Source organism: Jatropha curcas, chromosome 1 (assembly GCF_041381405.1).
Source record: "Jatropha curcas cultivar XTBG-Jc1 chromosome 1, XTBG_Jcur_1.0, whole genome shotgun sequence".
NCBI classification, from domain to species: domain Eukaryota; kingdom Viridiplantae; phylum Streptophyta; class Magnoliopsida; order Malpighiales; family Euphorbiaceae; genus Jatropha; species Jatropha curcas.
In genome coordinates this window covers 29,094,200-29,101,019 of record NC_143151.1, presented here as the reverse complement: position 1 = coordinate 29,101,019, position 6,820 = coordinate 29,094,200, and the positions used below count along the sequence as shown (strand labels likewise).

The 6,820-nt window shown below is 30.2% G+C and overlaps 1 long non-coding RNA gene across 1 annotated transcript; it reads right to left on the bottom strand.

Annotated features, from left to right (window-relative positions):
* Nucleotides 1-3,590: 3,590 nt before the first annotated feature.
* On the bottom strand, nucleotides 3,591-4,306 carry LOC110009146 (uncharacterized). Its single transcript, XR_002283995.3, has 2 exons — nucleotides 4,091-4,306; nucleotides 3,591-3,962 (listed from the first exon to the last, which is right to left on the bottom strand). It is a non-coding gene; the product is annotated as an uncharacterized LOC110009146 (long non-coding RNA).
* Between the last annotated feature and the right edge of the window lie 2,514 nt (nucleotides 4,307-6,820).

The window sequence follows — 6,820 nt, the reverse complement described above, 5'->3', positions numbered from 1 at the left end:
CTCCACAAACCCTAAAAGATACGTATCATTTTTTGCTCCATTCTTCACGTACGAACTCTGAAAAGTTTTGGGCATATTTTCTTCTGAATAATCAATCAAAACGACAAAGCACTTGTTCCCTTGGACAAGATGGTTAGCCAACTCAACGTTCCAGAATCTAAAAACATGTTCAAACATTTCTTCATGGCTCAGTAAAAACTCGCCGGTGGCCACTTCACTTCTTGATATGGCTCTTCTTATTTGCCATGGGTTCGTCGGGTCCATGCGGGCCGGAGCGAACCAGTCTCTGATTTCTACTATGGTTCGACTCACGTGGTGCTGTGCTTTGCGAGCCACTGCTGCTTCTTCTTCTGCCTTTGTGGGCAGGAAATTGTAGTAGAAGGTTTTTCTCATGGCGGCTAAGGAAGATTAATATTGAAGAAGAAAGAAAAGGGTTTTGAATGGAAAATTTGAGCAAATGGATTGTGATTTATACAATAAAGAGTGTAGAATTGAATCTTTTTGTATATTAGGAAAGTAAAGATTCTGCATTTTATTTTCCATATCGAGATTAACAGGTATACATGTATGTTTGATGCTAGAGTGGGTGAAGGTGTAGTTCTACGTACTCTTTTCCTTTTTCCTGATCTTAAGACTATTGTTGGTGTAACTCGATCGGTATGGAATGGAACGTCACTCGTTCTGATTTCAGTCCGAAATATTTTGGAATATAAAGTTTTATTTCATTTAGTTTCATATATTGTTTTAGAATTTAAAATTTCATTCCATAATATTTTACAAAAAATTAGTATAGGATTGATTAAAAAAAAAAAAATCGGTAATCCAATATTCTTAAACATAAATATAAATCTAGTTTATTGTACTATATTTTAAGATATGGAATTAAAATTTAATAAAAAAAATACTCAATATATTTATTAAATTAAATATAAAATATTAAAAACACAAATTTAAGCTCATTAACGAGGAATAAAAATATATCTTCATAATCTCCATTTAATTAGTAATGAAGTAATGATAAATATACAAAACTAAAAGTTGGTGCCACCGTGAAATAGATACAACAAAAACAAGAAATTACAAAGAGAAGTAAGAAAATAAAAGCAAAAAATAAATCAAGAGAATAATTTCATATAAAAAATTTTTAAAGTGTCAAAGTTGATCGAAACACGCAAATTATGAATATACGAAGCTGACTTTTTTTTTTTTTGTTGGCTCTTGGATTTTCATGCCTATAGTAATCACAGTATTTTGTTAAACTACGTATATAGTTTTAGAACGAAATAAGAGTTTTTTTAAGTATTAAATTTTGAAAATATTTTACTCATGGTTAATGTTTTATTTTTAAATATATAATAAAAATTTTAAAAATAAAATAAATTAAAAGTTCAGTATATAGATCAAAATATTAAATTTTCGATCATGTTTCCATTCCAATTCCACATACCAATATTTTAAAAAATACACAACATTCCAAATTTCATATTTCGAAATTCCATTCCCAATTGAATTTGGATTTGGATTGATATATTCGAAACCATTTTACAACCCTAACTACTAATGATTTTTGGGCATAGATATGGAATGTATGTCTTTTACACACATTATTTTTTCTTTTCTTTCTCTCTCTCGTCGACTCCGATTGCCTCTCTTTCGCTTTCACTTTCTCTTTTTCTCTATATTTGTCTCAATAAAATTAACTTTCCGAGGACGTTTCACGTGCATAATTGAATAAAATCAGTACTAGAAATCAGAATCCACCATACTCAGACTAGTTTTTTCAATTTAAGTAGCACCTATTTATATTACGAGAACCGAGTGGCTTTTCTGGACCTCATCCTTTTCTATTCTGCTTATGGTGGTTGTTGTTGATATTGATTAACAATGGTAGCAGCCATTGGCACCACCAGCATCAGTGATGAAGGATCGTCAGAGACACCAGTTTGTTTTATGGAGTAGATTCTTTTGGTGTACTCTCATCGTTATGGTCTCTTGCGTTCTCTTTACGGCTTTAAGTTATCCCCCTCTCGCCTTTTAATTGGAGGTAATTTATTTATCTATTTTCTGAATTTTTTTTTGTCCATTTTTTGCTTTTTGTTTCTGGCTCGATCATGTCTGGGAAATTCAAGGCATGAGTTTTATTTGGTATGATGACATGGATTAAATATCAAGCTAAATAAGCATCCACCTAGGTAAAAGTTGTTCCCAAATAGTAATAATGTTTTCCGGTTTTCCATTTCACCCAAGGGTTGGGTTGTTCGCCCGTTAAAACAGTATGTAAGCTGGATTCAGAACGTTGTGAGACAGTTCGGTCTATATTTGGTGTGGACGTTAGAGCATTGAGAGGACTTTTACTTAATACGAGAGGATAAAGAAGGATGCACCTCTGGTGTACCAGTTGTTGTACCCATGGTAAACACTGGGTGGCCAAGTGCAGAGTAGATAACTGCTGAAAGCCTCTAAGTAGGAAGTCCACCCTAAGATGAGCGCTCTCCTATTTCGAGTCCCCAGAACCTTCGGTAGCACATCCGAGACAATGACCGGTTCTCTGTCCCAACGAGAATGGAGTGACAGAAGTTTTCAGGATTCAAGATAAAGTCACAGCGAGACGAGCCGTTTATCATTACAATAGGTGTCAAGTGGAAGTGCAGTGATGTATGCAGTTGAGACATCCTAACAGACCGATAACGTGAACTTTATTCCTACATGACTTGATTAATTTGATTAGGCACTTGCCATCTATTTTTATTATTCAACTCCATAAGACACTAAAATGAAAAAAAAAATATTAAAACTTCAAACGCTCAGTTGACAATATTTTCCGTACAAACACTAAAAGAATCACACGTTCAGCACTAAAAATAACATTATCTCAAAAATTTATCGTGCCAAATATGTTTTTAGAACGGTGACATTTTAGTTGAGATTAATCAAGGTTTCTTTTCTAACATTAAATTAAAACAGAGATTTTTTATAAAAAAAAAAAATTCAGCCCTTTTTTTTTTTTAAGTTCTTAGTCCCATCATGGGTAATTTATTTTACTAGATTAAAAAGGTAAATTTATAGTATTAATACTTACCAAAATCTTTAAAGTTGGGTAACACCAGGTGTGGGGTTGTTCTGATATTTCAGAGTTCTTGTGAAATATGCTTTCTGCTAGCTAGGAAAACCATAACCATAACTCTCGCCAAATCATTAATTATTGAGATTTCTTTTTGCTGAATACTGTTAATTCGATTTTATTTAAGATGAAATCAAGTTGGTTAATAATAACATCTTAATAACTATTACCAAATACAATTTAGAAAATTGCATTGTAATATTTGTTGTTAATAATTTCAGATGAATCAAACTCATTATGCGTCTTTTTAGCAAAATTAATTGTATTAGTAATTGTAATATTTCTAACGTTTGATTCTCCGTTACTACGGATAAATATAATGCCCGAGTGCATAAAATCTCTTCTGAACTTTTTCATTTTAACTATTTATCAACTTCAACTTTGCGGGGTATCTAATGTGCCCTTGAACTTGATTTTTTTTGTATCTTTTACATCTTTGTTCAGTCACAGAATTGAGCGTGACATACAATTGCTCTTACGTGGTAATTTTTTTAAAACACTTCAGCATACTTTATTCCACGTGGCATTTATATGTACTAAACCAATTTAAACCCATTAGAAATTCCAAACCAAGTAAAAACTCATGATTTGAGCCAAACTGGATCTTAATCAACCCAAACCAGCCCCAATCTAAATCTATCTTCTCCATTCTCTCCATTTGTGCACAGCCCTCCGCCTCCATTTTTATTTATTTCTTTCCATTCATTTGCTTGTGTTCGGCCAGCATTGACTCCCCTCTCTCCACTTTTCGATCGACCCAAACTTGCCGCCCTCGCCTCTCCGCCATTCTCTCCCTGTATAGTTTTGACTTGTGTAGCGCAGCAATGACGAAGGTGCTGAGCTGCGAAAAATTGATTTTCAGGATTGAAAAGAAATTAAGGATCAGAATAAGAGAAAATTGAAAAGAAGAAAAAGAAATACAATTAAAGAGATATTTGTTGAAAGATTGAAAAGAGATATCATTTTCACCCTCTTTTCACTCGTCAAATCTTCCTTTAAACCCAAAGACCCATCATCAAACAATCGTGGAGACATAAATAGAAAGATAAAAAGGGAAAAACAACTCTGGAGAGAGAGAGAAAGGGAAAGAGAAAAAGAGAAAAAAAAATTCAAATTGAGAAAGCAAGAATCTTTTCATCTTCATAGATTTATAGCTTTAGGAATTGCGACAAAAAATAGACGCAAAGAAAGGAGAGATGGAGGAGAGAAAAAGTAAATGAATTAATAATTAAAAACGCCAACTGTATGAGAATTACAACCTTCACGAGCGACTTTTGGAGTGTATTGACGCGCCTTGCTGACTGGATCAATAGGAGTATAAATAGATAAAAAAAAACGAGTTAAGGTGCATAAGCGGTTCTTCGCAAAGTTAAGAGGTACAAACGATAGTTTGAAAATAGTTTAGAGGAAAATTATACATTCAGCCTAAATATAATTAAACTATTTACTACTTTTTTTTTTTTTTTTTTTTTTTTGAAAAAGCATGGAAATGCTAAATTTTTTACTACTTAAACCATAGCTGCTGGCTGCTGCCATAACTATGGTTATGGATAAAAAAGTCTCACTATTGCTACATGTTCAAGGCCTTCATATAGGAAATAATACATGATATAAAAAATATTTTTAAAACTATATCTCCGACATAAATAATGAAATTATTTTTCTAAATTTCACACAAATTTTCAGTCAATTTATAACAGTAACAAATCCTTTTTTTTTACTGAAAGTTTGAGACGTTGGGATCAGAATGGCAATTATTTGTTCCTAAATAGCCTTGATTGCACATATTTAATGGTATTGTTTGCTCCCTTTATTTCAAAATATAAGTAATTTAAGGTTTTTACACAGGAATTAAGAAAGCAATTAATTCTTCTAAATTATAATAAAATTAAAATTAATTTGATCAAATTATCTTTTATAGTTGTGAAAATATTTATTGTATCTAACATAAATAAGGTAACATGGGAAAAATATTAATTGTTACTGCTTAAAATACTCAAAATGACTTATATTTTAGCAAAATAATCACCTAAAAACAACTTATATTTTGGGAGAGATGGAGTATTATCTTTACAGAAGAGGGAGAGTTATTAGATTTTGATTCCGATTCTTCCCAAATAAAGCTAAAAAGTTGATTTGATTTGATTAATTTATTAACCCTTTTGATGTAGACGTGGGTGAAGCTCTATTTTTTGTGTATGTATTTTTAATTAGTTTAAGGATTTCACAAAACATTCTGAATAACCATTTTAGTTTTCTTTTGGGTCATTATAATTTTTTACGTAGATAATAGCTGATTTGGTACTTATTTTGCACTCGCAGATCGAGGAAAAAAATTTTTGGGATCAATATATAATAAACTATAATAAAAAGAGTTTATTTGAAATTTTAAGAGAGGTCAATTAAAAAAATACATGTGTATCAAAAGAAAATTAAGAAAAAAAAAGAGAAGTCAATTGATGACCTCTTTCTACAATGTAGATCCGCCGCAGCTTATTTGGTATTTTTATCTAGGAATTTAATGAAAGGATTTAATTATGTATAAATTAGGTAAAAAAAATTATGAGTTGATTAGAATTCTTTTCCTTTTATTTAATATTTTTTAGATGAAAAAAAAACATAACGTACTTGGAATTTTTTCTAAAATGATGAAATTTAAACAAATTATTGTATTTAAAATAACTCAAATTTGAAATGAACTTATTTAATTTCCAACACTAGGTACATTTGTTTATAAAATACAAGGCAAAGTTTTTTTTTTTTTTTTTTTTTTTTTTTGGGAGAGAATATTAGACAAAGTTATATTTTAAGGATATTTTATGTCTCTCCATTAGCAATATAAATAAGCAATAAACTAAATCAAATAATTACTCTTGACATATTTTTATTTCTTTCAAAATCTCTTTTTTTTTTAATGTAATTCATTAATAATAATATCAAGAATTACAAATAAGTATATAGACCATACATAAAATTTTTATATTAGTAGCTGATATGGTTCGCTGATCTTTTAATGAAACAAAAAATTTATATCTTTTTGAACAGTGAAACTAAAACTAAAAAGTATAATATTAGATTTTTTTCACTTGGAGTTGATCTTGACATCAAAAGAATAACTCCTCTAGATATTCTAAAACTGGTTTGCTTTTCTAATAATTTGTAATATATGGCAAATACAGATGAGTTTCCGCCGCTATGTGTTAATAACATCAATAGAGGAACAAGCCGCACTACCAGACTCCATCGATCGAAGATCCACACCTGCAAATCAAGATCTAAAGTCTCCAACAAAATAAAATTAAATATCATAATTTTATTTAGTAATAAACCCTCACAAAGAAAGAACAAAAAAAAACTTTAAATATGGAGACAACCAACAATAACAAATAAAAATGATAGATATGTTATAGGAAAAATAGATCTGAATTATTAGACGCAAAAAAATGGTGAAACGAAAGAGATAGTAGAAAATAGGAGGTAAGGGCTACCGTTGATAAATAATGGTAGCCACAAACTAAAACTATGGTTAGAAAACTAGACAGAAAGAGAGAGCTAAGTTATAGTAAGGGTTTTAAGTAATTGATTTGAAAACTAAATCACTGTCTTTTTAAATAAATTGAACAATAAACTGAAAACATAAATGAATTGAGTAGTAAAACTCATGTGATTTCAAAACATAAATAAAATTAGTCAAATCAA